Here is a 16,487-nt window from a genome sequence, read left to right on the forward strand (position 1 = left end):
TGAATCTTCATGTTTTCTCTGTAGAGGTTATTTACCTGTCATGGAACGTGGTGCTCCCTACTCTGTGCATGCATAAATATTGCAAACGGGAAAAATCTAAAATTTTCTTATCATTTTAACTCGCACAGTTCTGACAGCTTTTTACCTAAATTATTGCAGTTCTGAAAAGTCCCAGTGGAATATTAATTTAGGTACCTAAAATTAGCCGGACTCGCACCCAGCCTTAAAATTATTTAATGGCGTTGTCGCAGAGCTCCCATTTGCCCTACACCGCATAAAGCTCATTTACACTATTATGTCTATTGTAACCTCACATATTCATATTTGTTATACCTTTTATTGGATTAGTCACCAATTTTATTTGTTGTTTTAATAAATATTCACCCCTATTCTGCATTTCGATTACGTTTCCGTTCTACGCTCCGCTTTAATCGAAGTTGGGTATTCTGCATTACGACGGAATCGTAACGAGAAGAGGAAAAGCAAATAATTTTTCGAAATCAGCTGTTTGTATGGAATGTGTGAACCATTGTTTACTATATAGTTTGGCAGCTTAAATAGAGGTTATGTTGCGAATAGAGTGGAAGGCAGTGGACTAGGCAGTAGAATGTCATATAATGAAGGAATGGGCTCGGAGTTTTTTTAAAATTAAAAAAAAAAAATATTAAAAGCTTTAATATAAATAAAACTATTGTTTTAATAACAACAAAACGCCTTATATATTCTATATACATAAATTCGTAAGGATTATCTCACTTTAAAAATTGAGTTAAATAATCTAAAGTTTGTTTTTGAAATTGAGTCGAGAACTGTGCGTGTGAATGTGCGAATTTTCACCGATCAGCTGTTAGTTGCGCTACTTGGTAAAATTTACAATGGTGTGAACATTGGAACAAAATAAATTAAAGAAAATTTGTAAAAAACACTGAAAAACGTTTATATTTTATTATCCACGCCATTTTGTACAAAACAAAGCAATAGAATATATGTTATGTTTTTTTGAGTGAAGTGCTTTCATAATTGTATGTGTGTTTTTGTCGTTCTTTTGGCCAATTCCTTTCCGTGGCCACCAAGTTTTGTTAAAACGGATTCCTGTACAAATATAGTTGACATTTTCTGAATTTTATGGATACTAATTTCATTTTCGCTTCACCTTCCTCTACTCCGGCAGCTTGCTTTGGCATATAACTGGACCCAACGAACATACACAAATTATAGCTGTCTATTACACTGAAATCAATAAATCAATAGCCGCGGCATTATTTGTGGAGTTGGAAAGCAACGAATACGAAAATGGCCAGGCGAGAATGGAAAGGCAAATATTGCGAGATTTGTGTAATCCATTTGAGATGAGTGACGAATTGTAAGAAATTGAACTTAAAAGTGGTAAAGTTTAATGACTTATTTTCTTATTTAGGTTCAAAAAAAACTTTCGACTTAATAAGGATGCTTTCAGGTATGTTTCGGGGCAAATACGTCCAAGGACTTCGATATCGACATGTTGTTTTTGACCTGGAAACATATAAAAAACAATCATCATCAAGCCTTTTACGTTTCTTAACATGGTTTACTTACATTTTTGTTAAAATACTGTTATAAACTAATAAAAAAAATAAAAAGAAACAATTTTTCCGCCAACAAATTTGCAACTTAGATTCGAAGTTGGATCGAAAGAGATGGGAACACAGAATACCAAAATTGCTAAATCGAAAGAATTCCAATCCAAGTCGAAATGCAGAATAGGGCTGATTTTATTTTATTAACAAATATTTTATTTAACTGAACTTTTTAAGTTGAGAAAATCTTGTAGAATAATTTTCGTTTTACAAATTTTTATTAACATATTTTCTAACGCCTATTTGATCTCTTTTTATATATTTCAAATATCAATAAATCAACAAAGTTTTAACAGACAAAGTGAGTAAAGCCCGTTACATTACCCCCTCCCCAAAAAAAAATTTAAGTGAAAATTTTATAAATTAAAATCTGCCACCTTCTTTTTGTTTTCCGAATAAATATAAGCTGGCTTTAGCCTATCGATTGAAATATTTATATTACTATTGTTTTTCCGCACCAAGAATGTTTTTCGAAAGCATCTAATCACAGGAAATGGACCTTCATATGATGGTTCCAATCCTTTTTTCGTCCTGTCTATTCTAATAAAAACGTGTGAGCAGGACTTCTAATCAGTATGAACGTATATTTCAAAACGTATATTTTCAAAATAATCACGAATTTTGTTAACAAAATTTAATGGATCACTATTTGGTTGGAAAAATTGCTCCTGGAACTTTAATATTCTCACCATAGAGCATTTCAGCTGGAGTAGCACGAATTTCCTCTTTGAACGTGGTTCTAAGACATAGCAAAATTAATGGTAATTGTTCTGTCCATTTAACAGAATTGTTAGAACATCTTATTGAAGTCTTTAATGTCCTATTAAATCGCTCTACCATTCCATTTGCTTGGGGATGGTAGGGTGATATCCTAGTTCTTATAGTACCTAGAAAAATACAGAGTTCGCGAAACAACGTGGACTCAAATTGAGAACCTTGATCTGTTGTGATACAAGTTGGCACACCAAATCTAGAGACATATTCCCTTACCAAACACTGAGCAACAGTTTTAGCCTCAATGTCCTTTAAAGGATAAGCTTCTGGCCACCTTGAAAAACGAGCAATTACTGACAAAATGTATCGGTACTCATTGGATGGTGTTAAAGGTCCAACCAAGTCTATATGTATATGTTCGAAATGACCAGGGGGTTTGGGAATCTTCTCTAACTGAGATTTCGTGTGTCTGCCAACTTTACATTTTTGGCATTGTAAACATTGCTTAGACCATTCATTTATTTCTTACTTACTTAATTGGCGCTTAACCGTCTAAACGGTTATGGCCGTCCAACAAGGCGCACCAGTCGCTCATTCGCTCCGCCAACCGGCGCCAATTGGTCACACCAAGGGAGTTTAAATCGTTTTCCACCTGGTCCTTCCAACGGAGTGGGGGCCGCCCTCTACCTCTGCTTCCATAGGCGGGTTCCGATAAAAACACTTTCTTGGCCGGAGCATCATCTTCCATTCGCATAACATGGCCTAGCCAGCGCAGCGCTGCGTTTTAATTCGCTAGACTATGTTGATGTCTGCGTATAGCTCGTACAGCTCATCATTAAATCTTCTTCGGTACTCGCCATCGCCAAGGCGTGTCATTCATTTATATCTTTCATTTATATCTTTATTAATTTTAGGCCAAAAATATAAATGGGTGATTTTCTTCCGAGTCGATCCTATTCTAGAGTGGGAAACATCATGAATTAAATTAAATATTTTCTTTCGAACAGTGGAAGGGACGTAAGGTCGGCTTATGCTAGTGGACAAATCACACCAAAGGAGCTTGCCGGGGGAAAATTCTATTCGTCTTAATTGATAAGACGAACTTTCCGATTTCTTTAGCTAAAGTTTCAAAGTAAGGAATATCCAATTTAACAGAATCTATTCCTGGTCGCGATAATGAATCTGAAATAATATTATCACTGTCTTTAATGTATCGAATATCTCCAGTGTATTGCGAAATGGAATCCAATTAGCGAGCTTGCCTTGGCGATCGTTTTTGTGAAGAGAGCTGTTGTAAGGGGTTTATGATCCGTAAGAACCAACAATTCTCGGCCCTCAACAAAATATTGAAACTGTTTAATTGCTTCCTAAATAGCTAAAAGTTTTTGTCGAAAGTGGAATAGTTTATTTGAGCTAGGTTCAGTTTTTTGCTGAAAAATGACGAAGGCTGCCACTGGTTTTTAATATATTGCTGTAAAACACCCCCAAATGCTGTGTTTGAAGCATCAGTGCTAATAGAAACTGGGGCGAGAAAATTATACACCCTTCAAGAAAATTTGAAATGTCTTGAATATGGGGAATAGGATCTGTCTGCAATTGTTATTGCGTTTACTTTCCTATAGTCGCCACAAGGTCTCCAGTCATCGATACCTTTAGGCGCCATGTGCAGAGGCGACCAGCATGGTGATGAAGACGGACGACAGTTTTTTTTCTGACACATAAAATCGAACTCTTCTTTAGCAATCTTAAGCTTTGCAGGATGAAGTCGTCTAGCTTTGTGGATAGGCAAATGACTATTTGTTATGATATGACGGACAACATTGTGTTTAACAGGGAGATTGAAATCGATTTCATTGAGAAGAGCTGGAGAATCTTTCAATATATCACCCCAGTCAGAACCAATGTTAAAAAATTTTGGCGTAGGAAATTGTTTCTTTGAAAGTCATTCTCAGACAGGACGAATTCATTTCAAAAACGCCCTATCTCATGTCAAAATATATTGAATTTATACTGAGGGGCTTTTTGAAACAAATTCTAAATTAGGATGTTCTTCGATCAAATTCCCAAATTTTGAGATGGGGCTTTTTGAAAATAATTTTAAAATATTTTATACACCACTATTTTTAAAAAAATTTGTTGCTGTGAATTATTTGTTATTATATTTTAATATTATTTAGTAAAAATTACTGAAATATATATATATAGTCGAATTTGTTTTGTGATCTATATATCCATGAATTAAAAAAAAAAAATAAAAGATTGACAATTCAGTATCTCATTTTACATAATGGTTTTAATTTTGCAATTGTGGTAGTAGTACATCTTGTACCGAATCCACGTCGACCGCTACACTTGGTTATTTTGATTCTTGTGTAATCAGGCGACATACTATAGATGGTATTTGACCTGAATTTATATCAGTGTCATTATTAGCCCTTTTCGATGGTTTAAAAGTGGAGACAACTTGATCCTCAGTGGTGACTGAAGCCTGGCCACATGAGCCGCAGTCTGACGATGGTCCAGCAATGCGGTTCGCCTGGACTTTTAGCCTGTTCACGTCCACGTTGCCGTTGCCGTCGCCGTCGCCGTTGCTGTTGGTGTTGTTGATCGCCAAATTGATGATGATGTGAAATGTTAGTGGTATTGTAGGAATGAGTACTATTTGAAGGAGAGTGAAATATTAATATCCTTTTATTTTTCTGCCGATTTTAATACTAACATATGGTTTTCTTTTTCGCTACTACATTGACTTTCGGCAAAATGTGCGTTGTAATGGGCGATTCATCAATTTTGATAAATGTTTGATCTCCACTACTATCAATCCAGGTGCCGAAACTCTATAATATAAGAAAAGAATCGTTATATATCAGTGAGTATGTTACTGTTGAGTTAAAACACCCTACCACATCATTGTTGAATTATATAGTTATAGACTATTTCCTATGTTTGCTCTTGTTGCTTGCGCCACAGTCGTGTATTGCGATGAAATTGTTGAAATTGCATCCGCGTCCGAAGGATCTAAAACCTCACACTCAGATACATCATGATCCGACTTATAATGTATGCATACATTATTTAAAGTACAGCAAACGTTCACTATTTGCGCAGCTTTCTTCGGCGAATAGTGAAGCTCTCGTGCACCTAGGATACACCTCCAGCGGTTTTTCAGCACACCATTCGTACGTTCAATAATGTTTCGACATTTTGCATGCGCTTCATTGAATTTCATTTGATTTGAGCCTTCCGCTGGCGACTTATGAGGTGTCATCAACCACGCTTCTAATGGGTATCCAGCGTCTCCTAATGAAAAAATGAAAATAAATAATTTTGTGGTATGAGAGAATGAATATTATTGACCAGGTTGTAGGACCTACAATCTTCGACACTTTACAGCCCCAATATAGATGTATGCTTCTCCTTGTCCCGATTCCCTCCAGGCACTGCTTACACTCTAACACGCATTTAGATGCTATGCTATGCGAGATTATTGCCTTAATTGCTGCTTGACTGTCAATATAAAAGTTGACACATCTGCAGTTTAAGCTATTCTCTTCCAGTGTTTCTACTGTTTTGTTTACGGCTCATTCTTCAGCTTGGAAAACACTAAAGTAATCTGGCAGCTTGCAGGATCTGTTTATATCCGGATCAACTCAGTACGGATCAGCTAATACGCGTCCAAAAATATCGAGAGAGGTGTTAAACGACGCGTCTTGACATCAGTATTAATAAACCGAAGCCGGAAAATAAAAAATTTAACTCCTTCAAAACATATTAACGAAAAACCGAAAAATCACCCGCAGGTACCTCCGAAACCGGGTAATTCTTTACTTTAGCTCACAACTACTAAAACCCTACCAAAAATATCGGGAGGTGTCAAAAGACGCGTTTTGATCCCAGGACCACGAATCCGAGAGCGGAAATTCAAAATTTTATTTCTGTCAAAAGTTATTTCCAAAAAAACGAAAAATGGCCCAGAGCGCTCCGAAACCGGGGTGGGATCCATAGTATTTTTGCGCAGAACACCTTTCTGCATTGGCGGCCTTCGGCCGCGCTTATAAAAAATTATCCTGGGTGGGTCCAACACCGGTTTGGAGACCAAAACTATATCCGCGTAAAACACTTTTACCCACAGTTTTTCTTGTGGGTACCCAAAATCATCAAAACAACAACAACCATATGAAAATTTTAAATTTTGTTTGCAAATATCTCCGAAACGAAATAAAATTTTGAATTTCCGCTTTCGGATTCGTGACACTTCTCCTGATATTTTAGGACGAGTTTTAGCAATTGTGAGCTAAAGTAAAGAAATACCGTATTTTTGCGCGGAACACCTTTCTGGGTTGGCGGCCCTCGGCCACGCTTATAAAAAATTACCCTGGGTGGCTCCAACACCGGTTTGGAGCCCAAACCTATACCCGCGCAAAACACTTATGTTCACAATTTTTTTTGGTAATAGTCTAGTTGAGGGGTCGACTGCTAATACGCTACCAAAAATATCGAGAAAGCTGTCAAACGATGCGTCTTGACATCAGTATTAATAATCCGTTCAAAAGATATTAACGAAAAACCGAAAAAAAGGCCCGCGGATACCTCCGAAACCGGGGGTGGGATCCATAGTATTTTTTCGCAGAACACCTTTCTGCGTTGGCGGCCTTCGGGCCGCCATGCCAAGACCGGGTGTGTGGTATAACCGTGGCTACCGCCACGGTGATGCACAATTTTTTTGTGGGTATTAACACAACAACAACCATATGAAAATCGCCAACTTCAACTGCAAATATCTCTGGGCAGAGATAAAATTTCTTTTCCGCCTTCGGATTAATACGCGTCTTTTGACACTTCTCTCGATATTTTCTGACGCGTATTAGCAGTCGACCCCTCAACTAGACTTTTACCTTTTTTTTGTGGGTACCCAACATTACAACAACCACAAGAAAATTGCCAACTTCAACTGCAAATATCTTCGGACAGAGATAAAATTTTTACACATTTTTACAATTTGTACACAGCTCCACGTCAGACAGAGCAGACGTGTAAATAAATTCAATTTACGCCCTGAAGACGGTTACCGGAAGAGTGGCCGAAATATATTGGTAGTAAAACTTAAACATATTGTGTTTTACTCAAGTTGACCTGAAGCCAGCTTTAAAGAAAATAAGATAAAATTTTTATTTTCCGGCTTTGGATTATTGTTGTCGAGATTAATACCCGTCTTTTGACACCTCTTTCGATATTTTTGGAAGCGTATTAGCAGTGTCATGCTGTCGTATAGAACTTCCGGCGATTTCAATGCCCACCATGATCTATGGCATATGGAGCATGCAACTGCATTGGTTCCTAAAATCCAGAGCCGTAATAAAATCCTCAAATCTCTTTCCGGAAGCACTTGGAGTAAACGCTCATTACCACTTACAAAGCAATTGGCCGGCCGATTACATGCTACGCGTCCCCGAGCCTGCCAAAATACTATCCTCTTGCCCCTTGCACTTTGATGGGTTGAAGCACTGCTAAAACAACAACAAAAACCACTTCCACAACTGATCACCCCGCGAAATAGCACTGCATTTAGCAAAAAAGGAATATATTCCGTAACACAGTTTTATTTGGAAAATGCCGCGCATAAAAAAATGTTTAAAATTTTACGAGTTTGGGTCTAGAAAATATAGAAACCGTAGAAAATATATTACAAGTGTATTACGTTATTGCGAGTACGCACAGTCGACCAGACGCGAGTTGTAATAATTTATTTGTAGGTAAATTGACGCTTTTATAATTTTTGATAAATTAACTCTTTCTCGCGGTAAATAAAAACTTGTAAACGAAATGTCAAATTTACCCGTAACAGCTGATTCGAACTACGAATTCTTCTTCCCAAAACTTTTGGGAAAAATCTTCTCCCACGGAGTTTATAATTGGAAGAATTTATTTTTGGGAGAAACAAATTTGTGGGAGATGAACTCCCATGGGAATATTCAGAATTGAGCTGATTGATTGGCTATGTCGTTAGCGTTATGGTATGGCACCATTAATCGATTACATTCCTTTCCATAAGGTAGGTTCGATCAGCTGATTTATCTGGTTATGGCTTTATGGTTATAAGTCACCATTAATTCGCCCTTAAGCGTTGAGATTCACTAAGAGAATTTCTTTCTAAAAGAGCTTCTTTCAGTGTAGAATATGCTATCGAGGCCGAATAATTCCAATTATCATTAATAGCCTGTATATATATATCTCTAGTTATAAGCTGCAGACATTGGTGCTTTATCGGTAACCGTATCGGTAACCTTATAACAGCTGATTCGACCAACCTTATGGGAATCAATGCAATCGATTTTTGGTGCCGTTAAGGTCGTAACCGTATCGTAGCCAACCAATTGATTTTTTGTATACCGTCGTAACGATAAACAGCTGACTACGTTAGGGATAAGACTACAGCGATACGACATACGGCTCCAATGACTCCCGCTATAATCGGACTTCTCAATATCGACATAAATTAGTCGTAAAAAATAAAAAGGGAACAATCACAAATAGCATCTAAATAACCAATAGCTTCTACTTAAATTAGTCGTGCTAGTATTGTATATATTCCTATTATTCACCTACAATTTGTAAATTTTACATAAGATCAGGAACATATGATGATGGATTCACGACGAAAGATGCTTGCGGATGTAAATAAATTATTATACTTGCAGTTGATTAAAACTTGAAACACTCATTTGTTGAAGATGCGGAGTTCACAAGGACTGCAGTTATTCGGTGTGATTTTTCGAAAAAATGTATTATTTTTGTGAAATTTTACACTTAATCTGTGGTATTGTGGTGGTCAAAAAGGTTTTATAAAATTTCAGTTTTTCTAAACACTAGCGGCCAATAACGAGACAAAATAAAAAGGTTTTATGCAAAAATACTTTGGCTTAAGCGCCAAATACACGACACGAACATTTCCGCGAACATTCCGCAATCTTGTTCGCACATTTGGCCATACACCGTACCAACTTTTGGCCGAACATTAGTTCTCTTTCAGACAGCGATGAATACGGACAACAATTGTGCTGCAGCAATATTGCTCGCTGTGGCAATTAAGCGTAAAAAAAGAGAGAATATTTAATAAATTCACTCAGAAATTTTTTATTGTCCATTTTACTTTTCCGCGCACGTCTGTTCCGTTCAGAAATTACTCTGATTATGAGCTATTTCGCCATACACGCACGAACAGTTCGCGCAAATGTTCGCCAAAGATTAAAATATCTTGATTTTGATTTTTGGCGAACATTTGCGCGAACTGGCAAACACCACCATACACGACAGAAAAGGTCGCAGAAACATTACATAACGGGAATGTTCGCGGAAATGTTCGTGTCGTGTATTTGACGCTTTACAACGCGACAATGTATTTCGTAATGTCGAAGTACTTATATGTGTATGTATTTGATGTGGAAGCTTGCATTTAGAACACGGTTGCCACCTCAGTCCATTTGGACCAAAAAAGTCCTTTTAAACCCGATATGGTCCGCTGGCCAAAAATGACAAAAAATGGCCGGCTGACAAAAAATGGCCCTTTTCAACTCCATATGGTCCGCTGGTCCCTTTTTCTCAATTTTGGTTCTTGTTCGGCACGGATTTGGTACTTTTATTTTTTTTTCACTGAAACAAAAATTCAAAATACTGCTAATAAAATTTTCGGCAAATCTATTACCCACACATAATTTTCAATTTACTTCTGTAAACCCATTATGTACATGTAGCTTAAGTTATGTTATGGAAACGCATTTACTATGGAAGCAGTAAGGAAGGCGGTCGGCATGATTTTGTGGTGCACAGTGGCTAGTCATTGTCGGCTGGGGCGGGTCCTTGCCAACCTTACTGTTCCTGCGCCATAAACAGAAAAAAATTCCTATCATGCCTATCAAAACTAAAAGCTGTCAAATTTAAAATAAACCGACAGAAGCGCAGAGACCGACTCAAAACGCTTATCAATACAAATTAAAACGCCACGGACTGACCGTTGACATATTCAAAAATTCGAAATTCAAAAAAAACTAACGCCAAAAAAATTACTGAACCGGACATGACCGGTTACTACTCTGAAATCAAAATTCACAAAAAAACTGCTGAAAATAAAATAAAAGAACCAAAAGGAAAATAAACAAAAAGGGCCGAATATATATAGGGGCGCCGCGGGTGGTGTTGCGACGCCCGGTGCTATGCCCACCCTCAAAATCCATGGCCACCGTCGCACCTAAAATTCTGGTGGCCCTTTACCTGTTCACCCTACGTGCCTTCTAAATGAATGGTGACGCCAGCATTCCCATATTGTTAACAAATTTATTCAATATTCATTATTACTAACATAGCTTTCTTTTTCTGTTCTTACTGCAAGGTTTTTGAATATGCTTAAGCTTATAAATAATTTTATAAAAAAATATAGCAATCGAAAATGCGAGCCTAATTAAAGAGGAACTCTATTCCTGTTTGTAAGTTTTTAGAAAAATTTATTGTGAGCCGCATTTTGCGACGGTCCATTGAAAGTAATAATAAGTGGTTTGTTTTATAATCTACTATACTATATGTGTAATAAAAAAAATCTTTTTTTTGTAGAAATTTGGTTAAATGCCCTTTTCTCTTTTTTTTTCACAAATCTACCTTAGGGCTGTACAGTTTGGATACAACTTCTGATAATTGGGGCCCCCTTACAAAACTAATGGGTTGTTGTATTAGATTTACTTTAAGTTTAACAGAACATCAATTTGGTATTACACATAGTATAATGACACTAATATGTACTATGCACTAGGAAATTTATTATAAACGCGACTAGGACTAAACTTGGGGTAAATTCTACCCCTCAAAAAAATATTGTTTCACAAGTTCAAGTAAAACGTATGCTTTTAAATTCATGGAAAAATTACGGGAGTCATACACCTGTTCAGGTAGAACGTGAACTTTTAAATTTATTGTGAACTCAACGAAATTGTTTTACAGGTTCAGGTAAAACATGAACCTTTTAAACTTATAGTACAATTAATGAAATCGTTTTATTTGTTCAAGTGAAACGTAAACTGTTTTACATGTAACAGTCAGGGTTGGTATTGTTTCGGGTTTAGTTCAACTCAGTCAACAAAAATGTATACAAAAAGAAAGTCTTTGTTTGATAACGCAAGCTAATCCGCATTACTTGTTATCTGCGTCTCTTAATATAGATTTAATGCATTTTAGCTGGTAATGCAACTGAACTTGAACTACCAATAAAACTTTATTCCTTACCGAAACAATATCAACACTTTTGCTCATTCCAAAATCATATTCGCAAGGATTGCATCACTTAAAAAAAAATGTAATGGTAAAATTCTACCGTAACGCAAAGCAAATTTTAATAACTGAAACACTTTTTTTTGTTTCATAGGCAGTATAAATTGCACCCCTATGACCATTAAAATATGCTTTGTTTTTTTGTTGGGTAAACAATTTTTTTTTTTTGTATGCAACAATTTTGAACGTACAACAAGAATTGCTTTTTTTTCTAAACTTTTCATTTCCTTTGGTCATTGTGCATATTACATTCGCTTTAATTCTACACTAGGGTGATAGCCTTAAACTTGAGTATGTTGGTATATTGACATTATATAATGTTGCGGAGTCAAACACATAATTTTAAAAGACAAGGTTAAGGCTACAAATACATAATTTTAGTTCAGTATTAGAACGAACTCACCGCTTAACCGCTGATGTTCGTTATCGCAATTGGACTGGCCGCAGGCCTATATTCGCTGCCCTGTGATTGTCATTGTAGCTGGTTTATTGTAGCCCATCTGGTCGTAGCTGATAAGGGTTGTGCTAGTATTGTTATAGCCGGTATGAACTCAGCTAATAAGGATGCGCTAGTAGTATTGGAGTCGGTGGTAACGCCTGGTGGTTGTTGCGCTCGTGGTTCGAGGTGATCTAGTGAACCTGGTGACAATAAAAACTTCGTGTTGACTTTTACGACCTGGATGACTTGATGCTAATTGGGTGTTCGTTGTATTACGCTGCAGCGTACTGCTGGCCCTGGAGGCGGAGGTGTTGGTTTAAAAGTCTTCTAGTAATTCGCTTGACCCTGTACTACTAAAAGGTTGTTATTTGGATTCGGACTTGTCGATGCTGTCGTATCAGCAAGATTCGTTAAATGTTCCTTAAATGTCCTTTTTGGTCCGCAGGAAATTGCAAAAAAAACGGAAGATTCCAAACTGTTCGAAACTGGTTAAAAGCTTCGCCACAATTAAAGGGCGTAAAATTATTCACAACACTTATTTTACCAACGTGCTGACCGGGTAGTTGGTCGATAAGAATGTGGGACTCAGTTAAACGGCAAGCAGTGTGCAATTAATAGGTTTTTCACTGCCGTCGGCTTTAAATGTCGCTTCTTTTCTTTATTTGTTTCGGTGAATGTAGCTTTTCTAATATTTCTTCGTTTGCGTTGTCATGAAGCAAAAAGGAAATATGGATGTCTTCTATATTTCTAGCTTCACAAAACTTTTCCACCTTTCTCGTTTTTTAAGCCCGGAAACGCATGCAATTTTTTCGCTAGTGATCGCCGGTCTGTCTTTTTCTTGTTTTTCGATATATTTTTATCGCAACTTTCGCCACATCGCTAGGTGTGTTCGCGTGAACACGCTACCAAGTGGATCGTAGACGTAGACCGTAGCAGCAGACCGTAACAGTTATTAGAAGTTAAGTTATTGTAAATATTGTAAAACTATCGATATGAAAATAGAGGGCAACCTTGAAAATAAATATGGTGGCCGGCACTTCCGGTAAATCTAAACACTAGAAAAGTCGTGTTTCAACTTAATCATTAAACATCGTATAAAATAATTGAAATACCTAACCAATTTACACTTCAATGGAATTCTTACCACGAAAATTCCTCTATCTATAAAATGTAGCAGAACAATGACATTTCACACAGTAGATAATTTAGGCAAGGCATTAAAAAGGGAAGTCTTGAATGTGCGGGCAAACACATTGTCATTAATTTTTGATAAAACAACAGACTTATCAGAAAAAAGATTTGTTTTAGTGGTTAGATATTTCGATCAGTATGCAGTTATTACATAGTTGAAACTTTTAAGACGCTTGATTTTTAGTCTGAGTTCCAACTCACACTTACTGAATCTAGGCTCTGGTATGAAGTTTAAACTGTTAGGGAAAAAGTAAACATCTATAAAAATAGAATTAACACCACTGCTTAGTTTTATTTACGATTTACTGAGTTTGCCACAACGCAAATTTTTTAACCGTTCTTTAATAAAACCTAATACGCCAATTACACGGCTCAAGTATCCTCGTGCCAATTACCAATTTGCACAAGGATTTGCCCGGTGTGTGCACTGGTTGCGCTATTTGCGCAGAGAACTGCGCTAAAATCAAAATGATTTTGATATTTACGCATGTCTGCAAATATTGCACATGCTTTATTCTTCGTGTGTGGTGGATCTTACACAGTTTACCTGTGGTTCCTGATAATATAACATCAGAAATTATTGCTTAAAAATGTTAATATCGAAGGCGCAAGGACCATCTCTAGCTTGTAACAGGAATTCACATAAATTCAATAATAAATAATAATTTTTTATACAATTAGAACACATGTTTCATTTGTTGCGCTAGTTGAAAAATGAATATTGCGCAGTGCTGCAATGAGTTGAGCTGGTCTTGCAACTAAAATATATATTTTATAAATACAATGCAAAATAAACGCTTCTGTGCGAGTTTTTCAACTTATACAGTGAATTACCAGCACTGTGGAAAATAGTGAGTGATTTTTTATACAATTAGTGCCTTTTTTAAACAATTAAAATACATGTTTCATTTGTTGCGCTACCTTAAAAATGAATATTGCGCAGTGTTCTTGAGCCGTGTATGTCAAAATTTTCATTTACACAAATTTCGTCGTTTTATATTTGCGCATGGTTTTTGTGTCATGTATGGGCCGTATAACTGCGCTATGTACTTTATTCCATTGCAATCAAGCAAAACTAGGTTCACAACGTTTGGTTGGTGAAAGACATAGACTAATCCTAGAAATGTGAACATATAATACCTAAAGATGCACTTTATTTTTATTTGTGCAGTTTGAATTAAAACCAAGTTTCTACTTCATTACAATTTTATATATTAAACCATTGAAACATCCCAATTGTTTGTATACCAATAAAAAACCTAAAATTTGCTCCTTTTTTTTTGTGATCCGGTCTTTTTTCCGATGCATTTTGGTCCTAAATGAAAACAAGGTGTGGCAACCGTGTTTGGGAACGCATGGGACAAGGTTTCATTTTTCAGAACAAATTTTTTTTTTTTAATAATGAAATAGTATTATGGAAGCGAGAGCCATAGTAGTAGACATGTATGTGAATATTAGCAAAGTTTAAAAAACAAAGCATTTTTTCTTTGAAAATAATCTAAGGGAAGATGCACACGAGGCGTATCTTCATAGACGGGTATTAGGTACAGCATAAGAAATCTTGAGGCGCAGAAAATCGTAGCTGCATTCCATATTTTGTACGCGTCTACGAAGCTATGTCTATGTCTCGTGTGTATCTGGACTAAGTTTAGCTTCTTACGAGATCCAGCAATTTTAATTAATAATGATGAATAACACGTGAAGCAACTAAACTTGCGTTGCGTTTACATCTGACTTTGAACCCACGCGCTTTAAGTACATCAATCTATAAGAAACGCACCGCCAACATCAAAGCAAAACACAAATAATTAAAAACTTAGGATTTCTTGAAAAATATAAGAATTTCTATTGCCGTTCAACTAAATAAAAAACATAATTTTGTATTAATGGCGATTTCGTGATCGATCAGGAGACACGGTGGAACATATCCTCCTGGAACGCGACGCAATCTGATGAGGGCACAATAGATCAACGGTCGCAGTGGAATCTCCAATAAATTTTCTATCTATATTCAAGTTATAAAAATAGTTGTATTTCATTTTTCCTCATGTAACAGGGGAACTTTTAACGTCCGTTATTTTAAAGTAACCCTTATTTGACGATTCACTGAACGATTTCTTTCAAATAAAGTATTTGTTAGCGTTCACCGAAGATGGTGAAAACGGCCCCTTGGAATTGTTATCTTATATAGCCAAAGAAAGTTATGCATAAGCAAAATTTAGTCAGCACAAAACGAATAGTTAGAGAAAATTTAAAATATAATGCATATGTATAAAATGCATGCAATTTATGAATTCATTTTTATTATATAAAATTAGTTTGACATATCAGATTTGTCAATATTATTTTAGTCCTGCTACTTTTAACACATTTATAATATTTAAGAAGAACATTTAAGAAGTAAGAAACATGATTAATGCTTACATTAATAGGTGTTTCATTTATTTTCATTGAGGAATAAGTTCGTAAAAATAAAAAGCACGTTTTTATAAAGTGCATGTGAAGCTCCATAGATAAAATGAGTAATAGAAGGAACATTGGTTTATATATTACATTTTTAAAATGAAAATCTCCTGCTAAAAAGTAATAGAATGAACATTGGTTTGTATATTACATTTTTAAAATGAAAATCTCCTGCTAAAAAGGAGCAAAACCTAACTATATTTTTTCATTTTCGTACTTAACTACACTCCCTTTTGTGATTCAGGATTTCGGACAAATTTTGAAAAAACTCCGAACATCAATTCCTTCATTATATGACATTCGACCGCCTAGTCCACTGCCTTCCACTCTATTCGCAACATAAGCTCTATTTAAGCTGCCAAACTATAAAGTAAACAATGCACCAGACTTTCTTTCTTTAAAATATCATGTAATTAGCGTAGTACATTAATATGTATATTGACCATATAACATGAATTCGGCCATAGTACAGGTTTACAAGTATGATATGTATGAGAAGGAAACGATTCCTTTCTCTTTCTAACACACTGCCGTTTGACACTTCGGTCAGTATCACAATTTGTAATTAAGTGCTCGTTTCGAAGTAAATAAGGAAAATTATTTGTAAATTTACGATAAAAATTTTACGCAGTTTTCGTTAGCAGCTACTACACTTTTCTTGGACCTAAAAAGTACAACAGTGCCAAATAGCATCCACAAAAAAAACGAACAAGAACAAGGATTTTATCAGGTAAGCGTGGCTGTGTATG

The 16,487-nt window shown here is 36.0% G+C and overlaps 1 protein-coding gene and 1 long non-coding RNA gene across 8 annotated transcripts in view; one reads left to right on the forward strand and one right to left on the reverse strand.

The window, feature by feature from the left end:
• Positions 1-16,487, reverse strand: part of LOC137244389 (uncharacterized) — a 43,542-nt gene that overhangs the window by 15,065 nt on the left and 11,990 nt on the right. For 6 of the 7 annotated variants that reach the window (XM_067773337.1, XM_067773336.1, XM_067773341.1 and 3 more), the window contains 3 exons: positions 5,234-5,630; positions 5,050-5,167; positions 4,686-4,988 (listed from right to left, as the gene is read on the reverse strand). The exons of the other annotated variant lie outside the window; for it this stretch is intronic. The gene's annotated coding sequence lies outside the window, so the exon portion shown is untranslated. Of the gene's footprint in view, positions 1-4,685; positions 4,989-5,049; positions 5,168-5,233; positions 5,631-16,487 lie in introns of those variants that run through there. 7 annotated transcript variants of the gene reach the window in all.
• On the forward strand, positions 900-1,642 carry LOC137246695 (uncharacterized). Its single transcript, XR_010951650.1, has 2 exons — positions 900-1,363; positions 1,418-1,642. It is a non-coding gene; the product is annotated as an uncharacterized lncRNA (long non-coding RNA).

The sequence above is a fragment of the Eurosta solidaginis genome, chromosome 3 (assembly GCF_040869045.1).
Source record: "Eurosta solidaginis isolate ZX-2024a chromosome 3, ASM4086904v1, whole genome shotgun sequence".
NCBI lineage: Eukaryota > Metazoa > Arthropoda > Insecta > Diptera > Tephritidae > Eurosta > Eurosta solidaginis.